The following is a 14,376-nucleotide window of genomic DNA, read 5'->3' as shown; positions in this document are numbered from 1 at the left end:
GCTGAGCAAACTTCATGAGGCAATAGTTTAACTCAAATTTTGTGAAGTAATAGACTAGTTCTTTTTACAAAAAATGTACTATGAACTGGAAGTTGCTTACAATGGTAATTAAGAGAGGGAACCTTACCAAAATCACTGTTGGCATTGTGTGAAAAGGGGACAAAATATTCTCATATATTATTTCTATAACTGTTTTAGAGATTCTAGGATAGCATGCTCTTGCTGGCTAGCAAAAGGCCAGAAGTTGTGCATGTCAGGCAGGATGGTTTTCTTTAAAAAAAAAAAAAAAAACAGTTGTATCTATATGACTGGACTGGCCCACCAGTATGAATGTGAGTAAATTTCCATCTTCCATGCTCTAAGAATAATGTAACACTTAAAGAAAAAAGCTTTGTTGAAGAGAAATGTAAGAAGAGGCACTACGAATTACAGGAGGGAGGAGGGGGGGCATTTTGTTGTTGCTGTTGTCTTCAGTCCTGAGACTGGTCTGATGCAGGTCTCCATGCTACTCCATCCTATGCAAGCTTTTTCTTCTCCCAGTACCTACTGCAACCTACATCCTTCTGAATCTGCTTAGTGTATTCATCTCTTGGTCTCCCTCTTCGATTTTTACCCTCCACGCTGCCCTTCAATACTAAATTGGTGATCCCTTGATGCCTCAGAACATGTCCTACCAACTGATCCCTTCTTCTAGTCAAGTTGTGCCACAAACTCCTCTTCTCCCCAATTCTATTCAATACCTCCTCATTAGTTATGTGATCTACCCATCTAATCTTCAGCATTCTTCTGTAGCACCACTTTTCGAAAGCTTCTATTCTCTTCTTGTCCAAACTATTTATCGTACACATTTCACTTCCATACAAATACTTTCAGAAACGACTTCCTGACACTTAAATCTATACTCAATGTTAACAAATTTCTCTTCATCAGAAACGCTTTCCTTGTCATTGTCCATCTACGTTTTATATCCTCTCTACTTCGACCATCATCAGTTATTTTGCTCCCCACATAGCAAAACTCCTTTACTACTTTAAGTGTCTCATTTCCTAATCTAATTCCCTCGGCATCACCCAATTTAATTCGACTACATTCCATTATCCTCGTTTTGCTTTTGTTGATGTTCATCTTATATCCTCCTTTCAAGACACTGCCCATTCCGCTCAACTGCTCTTCCAAGTCCTTTGCTGTCTCTGATAGAATTACAGTCTCATCGGCGAACCTCAAAGTTTTTATTTCTTCTCCATGGATTTTAATACCTACTCTGAATTTTTCTTTTGTTTCCTTTACCACTTGCTCAATATACAGATTGAATAACATCAAGGATAGGCTACAACCCTGTCTCACTCCCTTCCCAACCACTGCTTCCCTTTCATGTCCCTCAACTCTTATAACTGCCATCTGGTTTCTGTACAAATTGTAAATAGCCTTTTGCTCCCTGTATTTTACCCCTGCCACCTTCAGAATTTGAAAGAGAGTATTCCAGTCAACATTGTCAAAAGCTTTCTCTAAGTCTACAAACGCTAGAAATGTAGGTTTGCATTTCCTTAATCTATCTTCGAAGACAAGTCGTAGTGTCAGTATTGCCTCAAGTGTTCCAACATTTCTACAAAATCCAAACTGATCTTACACGAGGTCAGCTTCTACCAGGTTTTCCATTCGTCTGTAAAGAATTCGTGTTAGTATTTTGCAGCCGTGGCTTATTAAACTGATAGTTCGGTTTAATTTTCACATCTGTCAACACCTACTTTCTTTGGGATTTGAATTATTATATTCTTCATGAAGTCTGAGGGTATTTCGCCTGTCTCATACATCTTGCTCACCAGATGGTAGAGTTTTGTCAGGACTGGCTCTCCCAAGGCTGTCAGTAGTTCTAATGGAATGTTGTCTTCTCCCAGGACTTAGGTCTTTCAGTACTCTGTCAAACTTTTCATGCAGTATCATGTCTCCCATTTCATCTTCATCTACATCCTCTTCCATTTCCATACTATTGCCCTCAATTACATCACCCTTGTATAGACCTTCTTTATACTCCTTCCATCTTTCTGCTTTCTCTTCTTTGGTTAGAACTGGATTTCCATCTGAGCTCTTGATATTCATACAAGTGGTTCTCTTTTATCCAAAGGTCTCTTTAATTTTCCTGTAGGCAGTATCTATCTTACCCCTAGTGAGATAAGCCTCTACATCCTTACATTTGCTCTAGCCATTCCTGCTTAGCCGTTTTGCACTTCCTGTCGATCTCATTTTTGAGACGTTTGTATTCCCTTTTGCCTGCTTCATTTACTGCAGTTTTATATTTTCTCCTTTCATCAATTAAATTCAATATTTCTTCTGTTACCCAAGGATTTCTACTAGCCCCTGTCTTTTTACCTACTTGATCCTCTGCTGCCTTCACTACTTCATCCCTCAGAGCTACCCATTCTTCTTCTACTGTATTTCTTTCCCCCATTCCTGTCAATTGTTCCCTTATGCTCTCCCTGAAACTCTGTACAACCTCTGGTTTAGTCAGTTTATCCAGGTCCCATCTCCTTAAATTCCCACCTTTTTGCAGTTTCTTCAGTTTTAATCTACAGTTCATAACCAATAGATTGTGGTCAGAGTCCAGGCTTCTTCCATGTATACAACCTTCTTTCATGATTCTTGCAACCAGTGTTAGCTATGATTGAGTTATGCTCTGTGCAAAATTCTACCAGGCGGCTTCCTCTTTCATTTCTTACCCCCAATCCATATTCACCTACTACGTTTCCTTCTCTTCCTTTTCCTACTATCGAGTTCCAGTCACCCATGACTATTAAATTTTCGTCTCCCTTCATTATCTGAATAACATCAATCTCTTCATCATCTGCGGAGCTAGTTGGCATATAAACTTGTACTACAGTGGTAGGCGTGGGCTTTGTGTCTATCTTGGCCAAAATAATGCGTTCACTATGCTGTTTGCAGTAGCTTACCCCCACTCCTATTTTTTTATTCATTATTAAACCTACTCCTGCATTAGCCCTATTTGATTTTGTATTTATAACCCTGTATTCACTTGACAAAAAGTCTTGTTCCTCCTGCCACCGAACTTCACTAATTCCCACTATATCTAACTTTAACCTATCCATTTCCCTTTTTAAATTTTCTAACCTACCTGTCTGATTATGGGATCTGACATTCCACACTCCGATCCGTAGAATGCCAATTTTCTTTCTCCTGATAACGACATTCTCTTGAGTAGTTCCCGCCCAGAGATCCGAATGGGGGAGTATTTTACCTCCGGAATATTTTAGCCTAGAGGATGCCATCATCATTTAACCACACAGTAAAGCTGCATGCCCTTGGAAAAAATTACAGCTGTAGTTTCCCCTTGGTTTCAGCCGTTCGCAGTACCAGCACAGCAAGGCCATTTTGGTTAGTGTTACAAGGTCAGATCAGTCAATCATCCAGACTGTTGCCCCTGCAACTACTGAAAAGGCTGCTGCCCCTCTTCAGGAACCACAAGTTTGTCTGGCCTCTCAACAGATACCCGTCTGTTGTGGTTGCACCTACGGTATGGTTATCTGTATTGCTGAGGCACGCAAGCCTCCCCACCAACGGTTCATGGGGGGCGGGGGAGGGGGCAATTATATAATTTAAATGTGAAGAACATGACTAAATACCCTGCCAGTTATTTTTCTACTAGTACCAAATGTGTATGTAGCCAAGGATGTGATATTTCTAATTACAGAGTGATATGACAAAATTATGATAACATGTATGAAGCTATTTTATTTCATTTATATAATAATTCAACTTTGATAAATTTCTACATCTACACACATACCATGCAAGCTGCTGTACAGTGTGTGATAGAAAGTATCCTGTACCACTACTGACTTCCTGCAGTCTATTAAGGTTTAACAGTATATTAAAGTCCTCAGACTGCTCTGGGGTGCTAGGGCTTTACTCTATTTAAAAGAGTTTCACAGTTACCTGTGGTTACAGTGGAAAAACTTTTGAGTTTAAGTGGTGTACCAGAACACAGTGCAACTGAGCCAAAACAGTACCTGTGAGATTTAAAATTATGAATTTGATATTGTGACTAGCTCACATCCTACACAACAAAATAACTATTTATGGTATATTGTAGTCTATTTTTAATTTTTTTACTGTAGAAACTCTCTGTGAAAGTAGGTAGATAAAAATCACATTTGTTACTAAACCAACATCTGGTGATTTATAATTTTTGCATTATTCGTCTAAACAAAATAATACTGCAGAATTGATTTTTTTAGTTGCATTTAATACTGTCACCTTTTATGGGATTGGGATGAGGGTGAGTGAGAAGTAACCAAATATATTTGTAGCTTTTTCTGTGGTGGTGGTGGTGGGGGGGGGGGAGTAGACTTTTGACTGATTTGATGTGACCCACCACAAACTCCCCTCCTGTGCCAATTTCCTCATTCTCCTCAAATCAGAGTGGCACTTTCACCCAACATCGTCACAATATTTGTTGTATACATTCCAATCTCTGTTTTCTCCTACAGTTTCCTGAACTCCATGGGAGTTATTCCTTGATGTCTTAATACTGTACTATCATCCTGTCCTTTCTTCTTCTCAATGTTTTCCACGTACTCCTATCCCTGACAATTCCGTCAAAAATTTCTTATTCTTTCAGTCCACCTAATTTTCAACATTAGTGTAATATCTTAAACATTTCAATTATCTTCTTCAGCAGTTTTCCCGCAGCACGAGTCACTTCAATACAATGCTGTGCTCCAAATGTACATTCTCAGAATTTTCTTCCTCAGTTAAGGCCAATGTGTGATACCAATAAACTTCTTTTTTCCACAAATGCCCTCTTTGCATTTGCTAGTCTGCTTTTTATGTCCGCTCTGCAAACCACTATGAACTCCATGTCAGAGACAGCATCCAATTGTATCAGTTATTAGGGCTTTCTTCTTTTCCATTCAGTTATGAATTGTGGGAAGAATAATTGCTTAAATGTCTCTGCATGTGCAGTCCTAAAGCATTGACTGCACACTGAGCAGCACAGCACCACAAAACAGCATCAAGAAGGCGTGCCAATGGAAAGAGCAGGCAGTGCCACATTCCAGGAAGACAGAGTTCAGCACCCCCCTGTCAATGATGATTTAACCAGCCACTCATCGCTGGTCAGCCCCAGTTTGGTCACAGACTTTGAGAGAAATAGGAAGATGACACTTTCTGCAAGTAGTCATAGACTGTCAAATTATTTGCACATAGTTCTGTTTACTTTCTTTTTAGAAATAAAGTGATCAGTTAACATTCAAGTGTTTTGTACAGATGATTTTGGGTTCCTGGCACTGGCCATCTCAGCTTCTCTCCTCCTTTGTCTGTGTTGGTGCTGACATCCACAGGAGCCAACACACAACATTATGCATGCTGTAATTAGCCTGATCTCATCTTCCTGACCTCTAAGGGAGTGATAAGTAGCAGATCGTAATACGTTGCTAGATTAAATACTTTAAGTTCTTTTGAAACTTTTAAGTAGATTTTCAGGCAATAGTTTGCATTCATCTTCAAGCTTCTGACAGTTCAATTCTTTCAGCATCTTTGCGACACTTTGTGGCCAAACAAATCTGTGACCACTCATGCTGCCCTGCTTTGTATCTGTTTTGTAATACTTCTTCACTTTCACTGAGGACATCAATGTCATTTGTCAGTCTTTCTTTGATGCACCATTGAACAGTACAGGCAAAAGATTGCAACACCATCTTATATCCTTTTGTATCTAAGTGCTTTATTCTTGGTCTTCCATTCTTATTTTTCTTCTCTTGGTTCTTCTACATATTGTTTATTAGGCCCACCCATCTTTTCCTACAGTTGACAACTACTTTCCTGAGAATTTAGAACATCTCACTCCATTTTACTTCTTCAGGCACTTTTCTTAGGCAAACAAATACTACGAGTTTTGCTTCCATTATCAAGTACAATGATGGAACTGTTCCTCATCAAGTACAATGACGGAACTGTTCCTCTGGTGCCTTTATCTTCCCTAAAGTCAAATTGATCGTCACCTTAGAGAGCCTTGATTTTCTTTTTTATTCTTCTGCATATTATTCTTGTCAGCAACTTAGATTCATGAGCTGTAATGATAATTGTGTGATCTGCTCTGTCTGTCTCCAGACTTACAAATTTTATAAACAAACTTGAATATTCTTTGCATACCACTTCCTCCAATGAATTTAGAAATTCCAAAGGAATGTTGTGTACACATTCTGCCTTACTTGATTAAAAATCTTCCAAAGCTTTGTTAAACTCTCACTCTCAATACTGGATCACCTACGTCACGAACACTGAATCTCATTTCTTTTCCTATCATGTCATCATATAGTTTTTTATCTTGTAGAAGCTTCCAGTGTATCTTTTCCCCCTACCTGCTATCTCATCTGCATTTAATACTGGAATTCCCCTTGAACTCTTAGTGTTTACACCTCTGCTTTTAATTTAACCACAGGAGTTTAGCTTTTTTGAATGTTGAAACAGTTCTGCCAAGCACCATGTCTTTTGCAGTTTCTTCGCATTCTTTCTACGGACTTGGCTTCCCTGCTGTTTGTATTTATTTCATTCATAAGGGACCTATATCACTGTATTCATCTCTTTTCCTTAAAATTTTTGTAGTTCTGTCTTCTGTTGGTAAATTGAAGTACACTAAACTCTCACTAATATAGCCCTCAGTAGTCTGGACTCTCAGTAATCCAGCCCATACCCAGCCTCTAGTTGTTCAAGAAGAAATGATGAATACAATAACGAATTCTCATGTGCAACAATGCTGTTAGTTAATTACAATGTTAAACAACACTACACATGTTTGAAATTGTGGCTACCTTTACAGTTCAGTACTTTGGCTTCTAAAAGGAAATACCTCATGCTACAACTCGGGCAGAAACTCAAAATTACAGATAAGTTGAACTGAGATTCTTCGCAGAAAGCCATTGCTGTTGAGTAAAGTGTTGGATGAGCAACTATTTATGACCAAACTTTAACAGATGAAGAGATAATTAAAACCTCACAGAAAAGTTAAGAAGAAAGTGATGAAGAAGAGGACACAGGAGGAGAGAACATGAGGATATCTCACACTCCTGGTGCTGAAGCTGCAGATATCTTCCTGGAGTACATTATTCAACAATCACAAACATGCAGTACTGATGTAATGCTTGTAAAGCCATTGTATGATAAAGCATATTGCCATCACATGTCATCACTGCAACAACTAAAAATGTGGATTGTGTTTCATAATGCAAGATAGTACTGTATATGCACACACGAGGACTAATTTTTCTATGAAAATGAATGTATCTTTGGATTTAATAAAGTATAATCCTTGTGTGTTTACACTATACTAAAGACACTCTCAATAATCTGGCACTTCCCCTAATTCGACAAACATATACGTGAAAGGAATGGCCAGATCTGCAAGTGTCTAGTGTACTTCTTCTGTTACCTTAAGTTCCTTTGCAGTTATCTTCCCCATAGCTACATCTGTCTGTTTAACTTTTGTGATCCCCCCCGCTGTGAACCATGGAGCTCGCCATCGGTTGGGTGGCTTGTATGACTCAATGATACAGGTAGCATTACCATAAGTACAACCACATTGGAGAGGTATCTGTTGAGAGGCCAGACAAAAGTGTGGTTTCTGAAGAGGGGCAGCAGCCTTTCAGTAGTTGCAGGGACTATAGTCTGGATGACTGACTGATCTGGCCTTTTAACACTGACCAAAACAGCCTCGCTGTGCTGGTGCTGTGAATGGCTGGAAGCAAGAGGAAACTCCAGCTGTAATTTTTCTCTTTGGCATGCAGCTCTACTGTATGGTTAAATGATGATGGCATCCTCTTGGGTAAAATACTCCACAGGTAAAATAGTTCTCGTTTGGATCTCCAGGTGGGGGCAACTCAGGAGAATGTCATCATCAGGGTAAACAAAGCTGGCGTTCTATGGATTAGAGTGTGGAATGTTAGATCCCTTAATTGGGTAGGTAGGTTAGAAAATTTAACATTGGAAATAGATAGTTGAATTTACATATAGTGGTAATTTATGAAGTTCAGCGTTGGGAGGAACAGGACTTCTGTCCATGTGAATACAGGATTATTAGTACAGAGTCAAACAGGGGTTATGCGGGAGTGGGTTTAATAATGAATAAGAATACAGAAAGCTACTATGAACAGCACAGAAAACACATTATCCTAGCCAAGATAGTCACAAAGTCCATACCTACCACAGTAGCACAAGTTTATATGCCAACTAGTTCTGCAGATGATGAAGAGACTGAAGAAATGTGTGATGAGGTAAAATAAATTATTCAGATAGATAAGGGAGATGCACAGAACATAATTTACTCATCCTTAACACTTGGTTTACGAATCATGAAAGAAAGATGTGTATGTGGAAGAGACCTGGAGACTCCAGAAGAATTCATAGTGTCTGGGGAAGGAGGGGGGGAGCAGGAGCAGATGTGGACTCTGACCACAATTTATTGGTTATGAACTGTAAATTAAAACAAGAAATTGCAAACAGGCAGGAAATTAAGAAGATGGGATCAGGATAACTTGAAAGAGCCAGAAGTAGTTGAGAGTTTCAGAGGGGGCATTAGGCAACAATTGACTACTGGGGAATGGGAAAAAGTACAAAGACAAGTGGGTAGCTTTGAAAGATGAAATAATGAAGGTAGCACAGAATCAAATAGGTAAAAAGACTAGGGCTAGTAGAAATCCTTGGATAACACAGGATATATTGAATTTAACTGATGAAAGGAGAAAATATAAAAATTAAGCAGGCAAAAGGGAATAAAAATGTCTAGAAAATAAGACTGACAGGAAGTAAAAAATGGATAAGTAGAAATGGCTGGAGGACAAATGTACGGATTTAGACACATATTTCACTGGTGGAAAGATAAATACGACGTACAGGAAAATTAAAGAAGCCTTAGGAGAAAAGAGAAGTGGCTACTCGAATATCAGGATCTCAGATGGAAAACCAGTGCTAAGCAAATATGAGAAAGCTAAGATTGCATGTACAAGAAATATGAACTTGAAGGAAATATATGTAGATGCAGATGATGTGGGAAACATGATACTGTGGGAAGAATTTGATAAAGCATTGAAAGACCTAAGCTGAAACAATGCCTCAGGAGTAGACGACATTCTGCCTTGGGAGAGCCAGATATGACAACTCTGTTCCATTTAGGATGTAACAATTCCAATTCCAGAAAAAGCAGTTGCTGACAGGTGTGAAAACTATCTAGCTGTCAATTTAATAAGTCATTTTAGGAAGCCAATGAAGGTTCCCTTGTAAGCTCGAACTGGGCATTCTTCTACTATGTGCTGGATTGTTTGTTTTTCAGCAGTGCAGTCGCTATTTGGAATTGCTTTCCTTCCCCATTTGTAGAGGATGTCAGCACTTCTTGTGTGGCCAGTGCACACACAGTTTACAGTTGTCCACATTTTGTGTGACTGATTGAAGCTGAGCAGCTTCTCATTTTTCATGAAGCTTTGCATTTTGGTGGGCAGTGTTCTCACCAGTGTTGTTTCCGGAGATTGTGCATGTCAAAGTTGGGGGTTGTCATCTCTTTAGTAGTGAGTAGTGGTGGTCTTCTCGATCTAAGTTTTCTGTGCTCCAGATCAGCTGTACCATTATATATGGGCAGCCAAGGGTTATTAATTATCTTACTGTATTCTTTGAAGAGAGCATTTTTTCGCCGTATCCCTGGTGGTGGTGGCATTTCGCTCAGGGTTGGCAGCCATACGGTAGGGGTAGATTTTATTGTGCCACTGATGATGTGCATGGTGTCATTTAATACCACGTCAATTCTGTTTGTGTACGGGCTATTAATCCATACTGGAGTGCAGTATTCTACCACTGAGTAGACAGGCCTAACTGCCGATGTGCAGAGCGTATCTTCTGTGGAGCCCTAAGTAGTGCCACAAAATTTACGGATGATGTTGTTTCTTGTCCTCATTTTGCCCACAGTCTTTTTCACATGCTCCTTCTAAGAGAGCATCCTGTCAACTGTAAGTCAGACTTGCAAATTACTAACACAAATTTATTACAGAAGAATGGAAAAACTGGTGGAAGCCAACTTCGGTTCCAGAGAAATACAGGAATACACAAGGCAATACTGACTCTACGACTTATCTTACAAGGTAGGTTAAGGAAAGGCAAAATTATGTTTCTAGCATTTGTAGACATAGAGAAAGCTTTTGACAATGCTGACTGGAACACTCAGTTTGAAATTCTGAGGTTAACAGGGGTAAAATACAGGGAGCAAAAGACTATTTACAACTTGTACAGAAAACAGATGGCAATTACAAGAGTCAAGGGCCTGAAAGGGACTCACTGGTTGAGAAGGGAGTGAGGCAGGGTTGTAGCCTATCTCTGGTGTTATTCAATCTGTACAATGAACAAGCAGTAAAGGAAACCAAAGAAAAATTTGGAGTAGCAGTTAAAGGTCAGGGAGAAGAAATAAAAACTTTGAAGTTTGCCAATGACATTGTAATTGTATCAGAGACAGCCAAGGACTTAGAAGAGCAGTTGAATGGAATGGGCAGTATCTTGAAAGGAGGATATAAGTTGAACATCAACAAAAGCAAAACAAGGATAATGGAATGTAGTCAAATAAATCAGGTGATGCTGAGGAAATTAGATTAGGAAATGAGACATTTAAAGCAGAAGATGAGTTTTGCTATTTGCTTACATAATGATTTTCTAATCTGAAACAAAAAGTTTAGGTACACATGTTGTTCTCAGACAACCACTGTCATCCATTTCACAAGACATGCAACACACAAGAACTGGAAAATGTGCATAAAGACTAAATGCAACTACCTAGCACAAAGCCATTTGAGCCACTAACTCTCAAAGGATGTATGAGATACCACCTGACATCATTTCAGTGTACTGGTTAAACTTCACCAGGTACACATACATTCTGGGAACTTTTGGATGGCACCTCATATTAAATGGTGATCTGAATCTCTATTTGCTCCTGGGTTTGCCTTGCAATACAATGTCTGATTTTGGAATCTTTGTCTGACCATTAAGTAACACAACTGGAGTCTCTTCTGTCTCCAGGCCTTTTCCCAAATATACCTCCTCCTCTTTTATGTAAAATAAGGGAAAGGGAATCAGTCACAATGGAGGACCAATGTGTGGTGCACAAAAACATGCAAAAGGAAACAGTATTCACACTAGCTTTAGGGTTCCTGCTCTTTCACCAGTAAAAATACACACTTTCACACACAGAATCACACAGGTGACAAAACACACACACTTGGGGTCACAGCGACACTGATCATTGCAAGCAGTCGCTTGGGTAGATGGCTGTCAGGTGGTGGTAGGGAAGGACACACAAGGCAATGAGGGGTTAATAGGATAGAGTGAGTCAGATGGTTTGCAGATGTCTCAGATGTTGCACAACAAGATGAAAGTAGTTCAGAAGGTAGAGCAAATAAGAGAGAGAAGGGAGGGGGAGGGGAAGGAAAGTGGAGATGAAGAGGGAGACAGGGAGGGTAGGAAGAAAGGGAGAGGGTTGGAGATGGGGGAACAGGTGTGTGTGTGGGGGGGGGGGGGGGGGGAGGAGAGAGAGAGAGAGAGAGAGAGAGAGAGAGAGAGAGAGAGAGAGAGAGAGAGAGAGCACATGGGAAAGCAGATAGAGGGCGGGGGGGGGGGAGCGATGGAAGAAGGTGGCAATGATCTGGTTGAGGGAGGACTTGTGTGAACAGAAAAGAGAAAGGGAAAGGTAAGGTGAGGCAATGGGAAACTGGTTAGCAGAGGTAGAGGCCAAAGGGATTGTGAGAGCACAGGAATGCTGAAGAGACAATTCTCACCTGCATAGCTCAGAGAAACTTGTGCTGGAAGAGAGTATCCAAATTGCCCCTGTAGCAAAGCGGCTGTTGAAATCATTTGTGTTGTGGTGTGCAGTGTGTTAAGCAACTGGATGGTCAAATTTGCAGTTTGTCACAGTTTGCTGGTGGCTATTTATGTGATTGAACAGTTGGTTACTTGTCATTCCCACATAGAATGCACAATAACTGCAGTGTAGCTAATACTGTATATAACATGGCTGCTTTCACATGTGGCCCTGCTTTTTACGGGATATGAAATCCCTGTGACTGGAACGGGATACGAGGTGATGTGTGGGGGTATGGGACAAGTCTTGCTCCCGGGTCAACCACAAGGAAATGACCCACAGGATGCAGGATTATAAGCAGGGTTGAAACAGGGGTGGACAAGAATATTCTGTAAGGTGGGTGTGAGGTGGAACACAACTTTGGCTGATGTGGGCAGGATATCATCTCAGGGCACAAAGAGAGGTAGTTGAAGCCCTGGTGAAGGATGTGTTGAGCTTCTCCAAGGCCAGGGTGAAACTGGGTGATCAGACGAGTGCTGATCAGTGGCTGGTTAACAGGTTTAACTGATTTCAAAGGAGGAGATGGCACAGGGGATCTGTTTATGGAAGACCTCCTCTTCTGATTTACGAATGGTGTGACATATTTTCAATTATATACCTCACATTCTGTGGCTACCCATTACGTGTTTTAACACAGTGTTTCCATTGTCTCTGAATCCTCAGCCAGTGATCACTGCTGATTCTTCCACCTTTCAAGGACAGTTTTCCCACCCAAAAGGCAATAGGATGCTCCAAGCCTGTGCCCACTCACTCACCCTCTTTGACAATGCCACTGGCAGAAAAAAGGTTACTCTTTGTGCTGTAAGTCTTCTGTCACTATTACAGACAATTTTTATTCAAAAGTTAAGGAGAGGTAGGGATCGGAGCTGGGACTCAGGACATTTTGATTACTAGCCAAATATGCTTCCCATAGACCATAATGATTTCTACCTAAGAGCACCTACATATTTAGTGTCAGCCCAGTATAAACATGAAACTATAATCAAAATATGTGTTTTTCTAAATTGCATTAAAAGTCTGTTTGAGCTGTTTGTTGTGTCCCCTTATTGTGAATTGTCTTCAATTAGTATGCTTCAAACTGAATGTTTAAAGAGATACGTCATAAATGGAGAGTGTTGTCAGAGCCAAGTAATTGCACAAAACATAAATGAAAAGATTTTTACTGTTAGTGTCCCACTGACCTTGTGTTGCTGGTCCATGGCCCAGCGAGAAAATATAGTGAGGATCATTCACCTACACCATGAGAAAAATCCTAATGTTCTTGGTATTAATCCATTATACTGACACTGAATTAAAAACAGTGGTACAGCTGTACTCAACAGTGTGTTATCAAAATATTGCAATTCTTCAGCTGTAGTGATTTAATTAATTTAAAACAAGAAGTGTGAGAAAACATCACCAATTTTGAAGTGGAATATATTTAATAGACATCAAGTTTTTAAATTGATGACTTCGCTATACTGGTCAGACAACTTTCAAGGCCTGCTGGAGAGCTTTGAACTTGACCACAACTGCTAGGTGGAGCTGTTGTACCTGCCAGCACTAGCATCACTTCGGCGCAGTGACGCATAATATTCTGCTGGGCGAATTACAGCTCGCAGCTGCCCTGCAAGTTCTGCCACACAGTGACATGGGACTTAGTACTGTATTTGCTATGCTATCATCTCACTGACATAATACACCATTGATTCTTGATCTTGGCTTTGTTACGGCTCAGGCTCTCTCTCTTTGTACAACTCATTGTGTTTTGTTTGTCTGTAATACTGTCTACCTATGTCCGTTTCCTCATCGTCTTTTTCTGTTCATTCTCAGTGATTCACTACTGGCAGCCCCGAGGGTCCCATCCTCATAGGGTTTCTTTTAAGTTGTTACAGATATGCAATTGAATCTCAGTCACAACTGTGAGAGGCGTTGTGATTTATTGATCAATGTTTTCTTATTATCCTTTTCTTGCAAAATAATACTATATCACTTGATACTGTTAGTTTATGGGAAAAAATTACGGTTTGAAGGACAATGAAATGACAAAATAATGAAAAAATGTAGTTTCTATTTATGTATTTAAATTTTATTGAACTATTTAAGAGGGAAGATGTAATATGGCGAACATAGTAGACAAATGTGTTAAATGGGCTCTACAAAGTTTGATAAATATATTGGAAATTGGAAGTATCTCAAAGAAAGAGATGAAAGATGACATCTTAAAGGCAGTTAGTACCTTGAGAGAATGTTTCAGTGTAATAAAATTGGACGTGAGCATGGAAGATGCTAAAAATAAAGACAATTTAATTTGGAAAGTTAGTTTAGCAACCTGCAGATAGAGGGAGAGGACTGAAGCATTGTGGGACAAGTGGCACCATCTGTTGACCTAATACAAGAAACTGAAAGCAGTAACCATCACATACCGACACATAGTGGGACTACTTGCAACTATGACAACCCTGCGACAGAGGGAGAGGACCACGGCTTTATTG

The sequence above is a fragment of the Schistocerca piceifrons genome, chromosome 1, assembly GCF_021461385.2.
Source record: "Schistocerca piceifrons isolate TAMUIC-IGC-003096 chromosome 1, iqSchPice1.1, whole genome shotgun sequence".
NCBI classification, from domain to species: domain Eukaryota; kingdom Metazoa; phylum Arthropoda; class Insecta; order Orthoptera; family Acrididae; genus Schistocerca; species Schistocerca piceifrons.
Note: the sequence above shows the minus strand (reverse complement) of the source record.